The following is a 12,676-nucleotide window of genomic DNA, read 5'->3' on the forward strand; positions in this document are numbered from 1 at the left end:
AGGTATGTTCCTGGGGCAAGTACTCGACATGATAAGCTCCCGGGATCTCTCAAAATTAGAAATAGGGAGTTCTTATTAGAATGTAATTTTGGTGAAAAAAAACAGAGTTGAAAGAATGAAAATTTTGTAGTTCATGTTGACAGCCTGAACTGATTCAAAAGAAAGGTATGTGCATGTCATACATACATATTTCCCAGAATTCAGTTGCCCATAAGTAAGGGTTCATATAACACATGAGTGCGTATTATACACGAATAAGTAAGTCTTGTGTACATTGATCAATCGGAAGGGGAGCTAATTGGGATTGTTCACTAGCCAATATATTAGCAAATATCCCCGTGGGTGCTTATTAGAGCGGGGCGCTTATTACGTCGAATAGGGTATGCCATATTTAAACAAGCAGGCAGTTTGGTAGCCTAACTGTTAAAGTGTTTGCTCGTCATGGATGAAGCCCTGGGTTTGCTTCCCACATGGGTAAAATGTGTGAAGCCTATTCAGCCCTCTAAGTAGCGACCATTTTGGTGGCCAATGCAACTTAAATCTATGATTGGGGACCTAAATTTATCTAGTGCTGGTATTATGGGGTTACATTTTGGCTGAACTAACGAGTCTATGCATAGTCCAATCAAAATCGCGCACCGAAATCGAAATCCAGTTCGTGAACTGTCATGCAGAGTTCGGTCGATTGCAGGATTTGCACAGCATGTGCACCGCCAACTTGGTGTCAACAGATATTTTCCAAATCTTTTCAGGTTTTTAATCAAGGTGCTCACATGATTTGATGCACTTCGTTCGAGATGTAAGACCCGTTTTATCACAATATAGATCTTGATTGTCGATCAGATCGTCTTGCCACCATTATGTTCGAAGCAAATGCAAGTGATACAAGATTGGTCCATAGGAGAGGCAAAGAAGGGACATAACTCGCAAAAGCCACCATGGCCACTGGTGGCGCTACGTTCGCGCCCAAGAATTTCAGCCTAGTTCGGCAAGGGTGGAAACTAGACTTTTAAAGTCAGTTAACTCTCTTGCCTCGGGAAGATGCTGCAAACATAATTATGTCCTACCTCAAGTGAAACCTGTGGAAACCTGTGGAAACCTGTGGCCTATCTCTGATTCTCAGTCTGGCTCCTTGGCAAAAAAGTTGACTCCTAAAAACTTAGGTTTAGTTCCTAATATATTTATATTAGGAGTTGCTTGGCTCCCAAACAAACAAACTTTGAGGACTGCTATTTGTGGTGTTCGCTGTCAGAGTTGCAGTAATATTGCTATGGGCGGAGTAAAACTTTGCTGTTTAGTTTATACTATTGAGGACCTGTGAAGATTCCGGGGTAGAATAGGTCTTCAGCAACCCATGCTTGCCGTAAAAGGTGACTATGCTTGACGTAAAAGGCGACTAACGGGATTGGGTGGTCAGGCTAGCTGACTCGGTTGATGCATGTCATCGATCCCAATTGCGTGGATCGATGCTCATGATATCAATCACTGGATTGTCTGGTCCAGACTTGATTATTTACAGACTGCAGTCATATAGCTGGAATATTGCTGAGTGCGGCGTTAAACAACAAATCAATAAAAAAATTATACTATTGAGTACAGGGAAATAAATTGGAGAACAAGCTCGGAGTCACCTTAGTATTAGGGATGTCTTTGATTGTCAGTTTGAGTATCAAGATAACTATTCAAAAGTATCACAATGTATGGCTATATCAAATGATCATAAAGTTATTATTTTGTGTGAAAATTACCTTTGTAGATCTGCTACAAGGATTTATCTAGAGCTGCTCAGGGGACAATATTCGCACCAGTTATCAATATAACATCCCAAATGGAGACTACAAAGTTCCTAATTCATGAACATATAGTTATACATGGCTTGGTTGATGTGTATACAATTAATAAAAGTAGCTTAGTTGTACATTAGTGTGTGGAATGCAGTTTTACAACGCAATGTTAAAATACATGTATCAAGAAAAAAATAAAAATAAGAACTTAAAACAATCCCAGTTTTGAACAAAGTAACATTTTTTCCCCCGATTTGCCTGCCAGGGGCACTTTGTTTTCAATCCTGGCTAAATCCCTGTGCTATAAATCAATTTAGTGTTAAATATGAACTACGTAGAACTATCTGCCTTCTCATTGTTCATGGGGGGGTCGGGTAGCCCAGTGGTTAAAGCGTTCGCTCGCCACGTCAAAGACCCGGGTTCGATTCCCGACATGGGTACAATGTGTTAAGCCCATTTCTGGTGTCCCCCACCCTGATATTGCTGGAATATTGCTTAAAGGGGCGTAAAACCATACTCACTCACTCACTACTCATTGTTCATCTTATCCATGTTATTTTAATCAATGTGACAACATTTCTGGCGTCCCCACGGTGAATTTGCTGGATATTGCTAAAAGCGGAAAACAATATTCACTCACTAATAAATGTGAACATGGCAGTGAATTAAGAATAAGGATGACTTGTATGAAACTTGCTAAGACAACCATTTGGCCACAAACAGGCTCCCCTTATTGATTATATATACCGAGGCAGCAGGAGTTAATCTACATGGCGGGGGGCGCGGGTGGCCCAGTCGTCTAAGGCGCCGCGATTCGCTGTGCAGAGTTGCGTCCCTTGGACACGCCAGAAACCTATGATTGTGGGTTCGAATCCCGGTTCGCCCCGATTATGTTTCTAGGTTTGTCAGCACCATACCCGTGCTCGTGGGTTTCACCGAAGTGGTAAACGTCTGAGACCTGCATCACTTCGGGCTTTCCTCCCACATTAAGCTGACACGCCGTGATATAACTGGAATACTGTTAAAAGCGGCGTTAAACACAACTCACTCACTCACTAATCTACATGGCCTGTATGGGTGTCTATTCATACCTTTGCTATTAGCTTTGTTTGTAGGAAAGATGAGTGTGTGCATGTGCATGCATGTACATATGTGTGCATGTGCATGCATGTGCATATGTGTGCATGTGCATGTGCATATGTGTGCATACGAGAGATGGATGGACACTGTGTTACTTGAAGCCTTATGTCCCGGAGGAGGATGTTTCCTTCGAAGTTTAAGTTCAAAAGATAGTGATGTGACAATTTTTATTGATGCTTTCATTTTCATGTGTCAGTTACCATGGTTACATCATACTGCAGGGTGCAGCTGCTGACTCATGACTTACATCAAGGACATGTTTACTGGTTGAATGAAACTAGTTAGCTAAACAATCAAGCTTCTTTTCCCACTGGATATTTTTTCACAAGGAGTTCAATTATTTCCTCCTACTGACAATTACCAGTAATATATTTATGACAGTTTCTACCTCTAGTAATTTCTAGTAATTGGACGATGCATTGGTGGATCAGGATTTTTTACTTACCGATACAGGTATCAATCGCAGTCACACACTTAGTAAAAAAATATTGATTCTTGCTTTAATAACTGTTCCACTAAACACTAATCAGTAGTGCAAGTTAATAGTGAAAACCTAAATATTTTCATCCATTGCGTCATACTTGACACTGCTAACTGTAAATCATCAGTGTGCCAGGTATTTGGCCATCCTATCTATGAAAAAGATGGCTTAGGGACCAGAGATAAGAGCACATGCAAGTATCGTGATACATATCGGATTGCGAGTAAGGTATCATGATACGTATCAGATCTCACAGATCTCACTTAGCAAGGCATGCTAAACTGTAGAGGCAGTAGGGCTGACAAAATTGATCAATATTCGGAATTACCGTTGTTCGGAAGAAGTATTAACGATTATCGATAAGAAATTTATATCATCGATAATAACTTACATAACCTATTGTGATGAAATAAAGTTTACATTTACTGAAACAGACTTGTTACTGTCAATAATGTTAATTGTCGTAGATGGAATACAACTGTTTTTGTTGTTTCATATGTCCACAAAACAATCTATGTTTAAATGTGTCACTGCTCACCAGTGCGTGAAATATGTTGATTTCTTTCGGGACTTTCTTGCATATTTGCTTAAAGTTACTTCACCAATATTTATTGATAACTGATTAATATTTAGTTAGCGATTATCAATCTCTATAATGTATATCAATAGCCATCCCCAAGTGCCAGAGAATCCATTACGGCACCAGATACTGAGATAGTAAACATACCTCCCCAAACATGGTTACACATTTGCATATTGATACTGAAGGTGGTACGGGTGGCCCAGTCGTCTAAGGCGCCGCGATTCGCTGTGCAGAGTTGCGTCCCTTGGGCACACCAGAAACCTATGATTGTGGGTTCGAATCCCGGTTCGCCCCGATTATGTTTCTAGGTTTGTCAGCACCATACCCGTGCTCGTGGGTTTCTCAGAAGTGGTAAATGTCTGAGACCTGCATCACTTCGGCTTTCCTCCCACATCAAGCTGACGCGCCGTGATTTAACTGGAATACAGTTAAAAGCGGCGCTAAACCCAACTCACTCACTCACTCACTCACTCACTATTAATACTGTAAATCTTAAAATTAATACGAGCATGAATTAAATGCGAAAATTGCGAGTGGTCTTTGCTTGCATTAATTAACTTCGCATTTATGTCTCCAAAATGACTATCAACAATAACACAGCCTCACTGCACACTTTGGATAGCGGAAATACCAACTTGAATTGAGCAGCAGTTGTAAGTATATAACAATATCATTCAAAGAATAGAAATTACACAATGGGCATCCGGTGAGTTATCACTACTGGGGTCAAGAGTTCTACCCACTCGTGTCAAACTAGGCATCATTGAACACACCAGCAGTCAGGACAGACGCCACCCGTGCAAAACTGCGTCAAAGGCCGACACAACACAATAAACATATAAACTGTGAGTTGTTTTTAGGAAAACACTGTTAATTGTTTTTAAGGAAGTGCTCTTCTCAGCACTAATAAGTGGTGCTATTTGCTGTTTGATTGGATTAATCTAAGGATATGTATCATTCCACTGGGGATGGGGTGGGGGGTGTCGCATTGATATGGAGTCGCATTTTTGTCTTGGGGTCAGCAGTCATATTATTTTTGAGATGCATTAATTTCAAGATTGACAGTGACTGAGTTTCGATACCTGTTGTCATGTAGATTGATAAGAAATAAACAGTAAATTTTTAACCGTAATTGGAGAGATATATTAACTTATTACAGGCCTCAAAGATGCGTCTAAAACGGTGGCCAATGCGACCTAAATTTCAATTTGTCTACTGCCTAAAATTCAGAGGTAGCCAAATGACTACCTAGAAAAATTATCTTGTGGCGACTAAACTCTATTGCTACACATATGTAGACACAAAAATAAACATGTCTGCTACTGATTGTACTTGCAAATATTTCCTAGGTCCTAAAGTCAACAATGGACCGAAATGCATAAATATTAATGTAATTAGTATTTTATTTTAGTTGATAGTTTATTGGATACCTATATAATCTAGTAACATAAATTGCATCATTGTTGAGTCACAAATAACAAAACTCAAGTACAGCAAGTACAGTTTCCACTAAGATACAATTCCAAGACTAGTGCTATGACTTGTACATAAAATAGTTATTTGATAAAAGATAATTTCAAATGCTTTTGGCTACCTACAATATTGGCTTGACGTCTTGATTTTTAACACTGTTTACCAGGAAAAAAACACTTGTAGCCATATGGCTACTTGGTAAAAATTTAAACTTTGAGGCTTGCACTAGGCTACAGATAAGCTGCGTATTTGCTTAAAATATCCCCCAAAAATATTCAAAACCAAATTACTTTCAATTAACTTGCGTACAGAAACGCATGCATTAAATAGAAAAAATCAAATGTATAAAAACAGCATGCGCATTTACCCGATGAAGCTTTTTCAGCATGCGTACAAAGGTGCTAATTTCCGAAACACATTAAGAGCTTATTTACTTTCTGAGTCAAACCTATATATTTATTTATGTCATATAGCTGGAATATTGCCGAGTGCGGCGTAAAACAACAAACCTACCAACCAACCATGTTTTTTCACTATTATAAAGTTTGACCTTGATTAAACCTTTGCAGCAGTTGGTGTCATCAAAGTAGAAATATCTGATCTAATCATATCTTCGACCCACCACGCAATAGCTTGTCTCCCTGTTTCATCAGAATACCATGCAATCCCATTGTGACTTTGAAAAGAAATGGTTTGAGTCTGTAGGATGGTCCAGGCAAAGATTCACGGTTCTATCACTTTTGATATTTTAATATTTCTTTTTTAATTTTATGTTTCACAGATTTATTCCAGCTTTTCCACTCAAGGTCGGTCGAAAAACAAATGAAATATTATATGAGTGTTATCTTTGAAGAAATCTATGCATATAATATGTTCTTATGGATATTTTTAGGTACAGGGTATGTGAATGCACATGATTGCATATTCATAAATATTCGATTCTAGTGGCCACGAATAACAAATTCAATTCATGAATGGATACGGTTCGATTCACCAAATATGCAAGTGAATCGTAACAGCCCTAGTATTTATTGATATAAAAGTCATTCTGCCTAGGAGTTATAACTGCAGCTGGCCTCTCGGAATCACTGATAGTGATGTAGTCATGGAATTTATATATAACTAAGAGGGACTATATTTCTAGCAGGACACAATGATTTTTTTCGCAAACGGCAACATTTCAGTAGGGGCGGCTGGCCTGTGAAACGAAAAATATAATGTTTGGCCTAAAGTTCAAGCAGGCCGTAACTGTGCACTGGGGTCAGTCAAATCTCCCAAATTGTTCTTAGTCTCACTGTGTGAATGTAGGATCTATAAGAAGATCCAAGTGTGTCCCTGGCTTTATTGCTTGCACCCCACATCATTGTGGGCGGTCGGGTAGCCTAGTGGTTTAAGCGTTCGCTCGTCACGCCAGGGACCCGGGTTCGATTCCCGACATGGGTACAATGTGTGAAGCCCATCTCTGGTGTCCCCTGGCGTGATATTGCTGGAATATTGCTAAAAGCAGCGTAAAACCATACTCACTCACCCACATCATTGTCCTAAACATTGTCGTAAAAATGCTCTTTTTTCTTTTTCCCTTAATCCTTTGGACCAAATTTTCTTGAAGTCACGAAGTATTTGTACGTGAAGGTTGACGTGTCATTAAATTAATTCTTGATAAGTCAGAGGAGCTACAGAGCTTTGAAGCTCTATTTTTGTTGTTGCCAAGGATACACATTTTTACTTGGCCTCTAAAACTAATTGTATGCAAGGCTGTCCTGGGCAGAAATCAAAAACTATTAGGAGTATATTTATGAAACTTGGATAGTAGTTTGAGTTTCCGTGGCAACATGTTAGACTTGTTTGTTCAACTGATGAAGGGAACAGGGTCAGTTAAGTGTAGGGTTGTTTCGAGAGCATAAACCATTCACTATTTCTACGTGAGGCTTTTTATGCATATCTGAAATGGTTCCTTTTGCTGTTCAGGATTTTTTGAAATTATATATTTTTTGCCAATCCAAGGCAACAATTTGGATTTATGTTCAAACAAGGGTAGGGATCATTTCTGGAGCAGAACACATTAACTATTTATCATTTCTCTGTGAAACTTTGTGCTAATCAGGCAAGTGCTAATCGGGTGCCATTTGGTATTCAGTAGTTTTAATACTTTTAGATTTGGCGTCTTAAAAAAAGTATGCAAAGAGGATGTCCGAGTAACTCTCAATTCCTTAAAAATGATGGAGCAGAGAGCCCGCAGTCGCCGAGGCCCTGCAGTCGCCAAGGCCCTGCAGTCACCGAAGCCCCGCAGTCACGAGACCCCGCAGTCGCAGAGGCCCTGCAGTCACCGAAGCCCCGCAGTCACGAGACCCCGCAGTCGCAGAGGCCCCGCAGTCGCTGAGGCCCATTGTTTTTAAGGAATGGAGAGTTACGATGTAAAAAATAGTTCCGTCTATTCCAACTGCAGATTTATGAAATGTTGGTTCAAGATAATGTATAATCATGATAATTGACAAACAACTTTCCATTTCTGAAATGTCACAGATGTGTTTTTACATCTTTTGGCATATTTTGGTGTGACTCATCCAGGGATAGACCCACCGACCTGCTGCTGTCTGGGCAGACGCTCTATCCACAAGACCACAGAGACAGTTCTTTTGTTTGTCCTTGCAATATAGTTTGACACAAAATGCTAGGCATGACAGGGTTAGAAACTAACAGTTTTTGCCCACTAGTCCTTATAATGATAACATATAGCAAAAGCCTTAAAAAGGGCCAATTTCTACTAGTCCTTAGGATACCTTTACTATTGGGCAGTTTGGTAAGGACTACAGGACTAGTGCCAATTTCTAATGCTGCATGACACATCACACTAAGTAGGAGCGTGATATACATGTAACACAATGTCGGTGTTGATTGTCAACGAGTCATGTTCATCGAGATCTAGACTAACATTTAGTCTCTGAAATCTTATATTACACAATATCCTTCTTGACTCTAAAAATAAAAAAAATTCCCTATGCTGATTTCAGACATAAAATAAATATATTCCACGGTCATGGTGCGGGACTAATCGAGATCCTGTTCATGACAAAACCAGGATGAAACTTGTGTTATTAACAAGTTTTACCTGAGAATTGATATACTCTTTCCCTAGGATGTATGTTACAAGGATACACACAGGGATTCATCTAGATCTGCTCAGACACCTATAGACCCGTGAAGATCTGGGCAGAATAGGTCTTCAGCAACCCAATCTCGTGGATCGATGCTCATGGTGTCAATCACTGGATTGTCTGGTCCAGACTTGATTATTTACAGACCGCCGTCATATAGCTGGAATATTGCTTAATGCGGCATCAAACAATAAACAAACAAACAGAGACCGATGTTCCACCTAAAGTCTGCAGCAAATGTTATTAAAAATTCCCAATTTGGAACTTACCCAGTTCATGTTTCAATGTATTAATATATATCTAATAACTATTTTAATAGCTTTGTAGAACTAACTTGTATTCACTTAAACCAAGACCAAAAAAATAGAAACAGGGTTCAATGCTTCATTTCATATTATTGCAAAAACTCAAAGTACCTCTGAATTTAAGAACACTTTTGAAAAATCCCAATTTTGACCAAATAACAATTTTTTTCCAATTTGCCTGACTTAGTGTCAGGGTCTTATCTAGGATTTTTAACTATCTGACAAATACAATTTTTTCTACTATGTATTCCGACCTGTGAAGATCTGGGCAGAGAAAAGGTCTTCAGCGACCCATGCTTTCTGTAACAGGCAACTATGCTTGTTATAAAAGGCGACTAACGTGATTGATTGGTCGCTGACTTTGTTGATGCATGTCATCGTATCCCAATTACGTGGATCGATGCTCATGATGTCAATCACTGGATTGTCTGGTCCAGATTTGATTATATTCAAACCATCATCATATAGCTGGAATATTGCTATAAAACAACAAATAAAAATACTACAGGGAATGGACAGAATCAAGAATCAAAGAATAGTGAAAAGCATTGTATGATGAACCAATGGTTAGAGTGGAATATTATTTCTTCATTAATGAAATGACCGCCTCGCTACAGCATCTGCCCCGGAGAGTTGAAGGTTGGTGGTTTGATACGTCTTCTCTACCAACTCTACCAACTCCATAGACCACCTCCAAACCACTGTGGGCAATTCCTAAGTTACCTCGAGAATACCTAAAGGATTCACTTCATTAAATTATTCACAAGTGCACGTCTTCTCTACCAACTCCATAGACCGCCTCCTAGGTCTTGTGGATAAAGCCTCTGCCTGGAGTGCGGAAGGTCGAGGCTTGATCCCAGGCCGCGTCATACCGAAAGACGTCAAAAGATGGTACTTGTTAACCTGTCTTGTGATTGGCATTAAGGGGCTAAAACAAGGACTGGTCGGCTCGGAATCAGTTTAATGTGGCTGAGTGGGGTATCCATGTTAAAATGGGGCATGGTATGTATCTTTGTGAATGCAATGTTAAAACTTTTAATACCAGTAATTCTACTTAGCATGCTTGGGGGCACGGGTGGCCCAGTCGTCTAAGGCGCCGCGATTCGCTGTTCAGAGTTGCGTCCCTTGGGCATGCCAGAAACCTATGATTGTGGGTTCGAATCCAGGTTCGCCCCGATAATGTTTCTAGGTTTGTCAGCACCATACCCGTGCTCGTGGGTTTCACCGAAGTGGTAAACGTCTGAGACCTGCATCACTTCGGGCTTTCCTCCCACATTAAGCTGACACGCCGTGATATAACTGTAATACTGTTAAAAGCGGCGTTAAACCCAACTCACTCACTCACTCACTTAGCGTGCTTAGCTTACCATGTTTTATTACTGATTACTGAACTTAGTATGGAGTCAAACAGAAATAAATAATGTTTGTGGTTTCAAACCACAGACCACAATTACAAACTTTGAATCAAATAATGCAGCTCTGTTTTTAAGCATGTAACCAAATACTGGCAAATTCTGGGTGTGCACAATTTTTTCCATGCCGAGATAACATAATATCATCTCACAGTTACACAGTTACGCCCTTTCTCGAACTTCCTGCTTCATTTGTGACTTGAATTTCATATCGTGTATTATCTACAAAGCATACAATGAATATCTGTGTCACGTTGATGATGTGTGTGCTTAATGATGGTGTTGATGATGTTAAGAGTCAGGGAAAATTCATAACAATTTTTATATCCTACAGTGCACCATGTACACATCAAACACTGTTTAATTATTTAGTCTTATAAGTCTTTGAATGAGAAAGATACATGGCCAACCCCTAAACATGCTTCTCATCTTTAAAACCTGTTTAGTATTTTTTAAATTATTTTTCTTGAGTAATTCTGCTTCTGCCCTTCCTAATTCAGCAATGAGGAGGTCATGACCTTGCGTGTACATAATGGTCTTGGTATTTATTACCTATGGCAGAAATCATGAAGAATATATTAAGGATGACATTTTCCCCATGGCTGATTCAAAACATTCAACCAAGTTCCACATCGTTGTAATCTACGGAAGCACAGTAGGGCCACAGTGAAATTTTTCTTTTGTCTAAGTATCTCCTACGGAGGACTTATTATCTCCGTAGGATTTAGTATCTCCTACGTGGGACTTAGTATCTCCTGCGTAGGACTTAGTATGGACTAGAATAACTATCTCCTACGTAGGACTTAGTATATTCTACGTAGGACTTAGTATGGGCTAGAATAACTATCTCCTACGTAGGACTTATTATCTCCTACGTAAGAGATAGGAAGTCCTACGTAGGAGATAATAAGTACTCCATAAGAGATACTTAGACACAAAAAAATTCACCGTGGCCCTACTACGCTTCCGTAGTAATCTGTAATATACAATTTAAAAAGTAAATAATTTGGTCCACTTGATTTCAAGAAATATGGAATTAATAAAATAAAATGCAACAAGTAAATAAATAATTGCTTGTGGTCTTGTAGTACAGAAGACAGTTTGTGTCAACAAACAAACATATTTTATTCTGCGTGATCTCCCGTGATTCCAGCAGTTGATAATCAGGCAACAGTATCCTTGCAAGAGGGACTCCAGTCTGTAGCAGATGCAGGAAGACCTGGCAGGACACATCGCAGCCCATCTGCATAAAGCTTGACCCCCCCCCCCCCCCCCTTTCTCAGTAACCAGCTGGTCATCATGGTCGTCGACATGGTATGCCACCATGATGTACTTGACAATGAGTTTGACGGTAGCCATCATTTCCTGTACTGAGTCATTTGTCTCATGATCACCGAATAGAGCAGCAAATATACTCGCTGACAAGAGAGACAGGAATAAAATATATGTTGGTTAATATATGAAGAATTACTTATATTCAAGAGATTGATTGGTTCAATGCACAAACGAACATACTGGTATGTTGTGTGAACCGACACTCATGAACGCATCACATGTAACGTCATAGATCCGTGACTCGTGATGGATTGTAAAGTTTGGAAATCATGTGCAGCATATCGTGGTAAGAATAAAGACACAGTGGTAACACTTGACTGAGTGTTAGTTTTGTCACGGAGTGGTTCACATTGGAAACATCTCTTCTTACCTTCTTAACGTACATACTTCTCTCTGTCTCTATGGTGCGTGTTTCTTTTGGCAGTGATTATTCAGTTTTGTCAATGATCTGATCGCGATATCGATGACAAGCTGTTATCAGTTATGTCATTAGTATACATTGATGTCTAGCTATTATATATTGGCATTAGGAGAATCAACATGATGAGACAAGCACAGGTCGGCTCGAAGTCGGTATACTGTGTCTGAGTGGGGTATCTATGTTAATCTGGTATTTCAGTGGACTAGCACTATAAATCTATGTGTGTGCGTGCGTGCGTGCGTGGGTGCAATGCCACACTCAGCAATATTCCAGCTTTATGACGTTGGTCTGTAACATAATCAAGTCTGGACCAGACAATCCAGTGATTGAGATTATGAGCATCGATCAACGCAACTGAGATACGATGACATGCATCAACCAAGTCAGCGAGCCTGACCACCTGATCCCATCAGTCACCTCTTACAACAAGCATAGTCGCCTTTTACGGCAAGCATGGGTTGCTGAAGGTCCTATATGAGTATACGCAGACACATGCGCACATACACTGACGCACGCATGCATGAAACTCATATCAACCCTGAAAAAAAATATATCTTTTGCCTTCTGCATCTTGGCATTTTGACATT

At 39.8% G+C, this 12,676-nt stretch overlaps 1 protein-coding gene across 5 annotated transcripts in view; it reads left to right on the forward strand.

Moving 5' to 3' along the window:
- LOC124144404 (tyrosine-protein phosphatase non-receptor type 11-like) overlaps positions 1 to 12,676 on the forward strand; it is an 81,475-nt gene that overhangs the window by 28,735 nt on the left and 40,064 nt on the right. The window lies entirely within an intron of this gene.

The sequence above is a fragment of the Haliotis rufescens genome, unplaced genomic scaffold (genome assembly GCF_023055435.1).
Source record: "Haliotis rufescens isolate VD_foot unplaced genomic scaffold, xgHalRufe1.0.p SCAF_29, whole genome shotgun sequence".
NCBI lineage: Eukaryota > Metazoa > Mollusca > Gastropoda > Lepetellida > Haliotidae > Haliotis > Haliotis rufescens.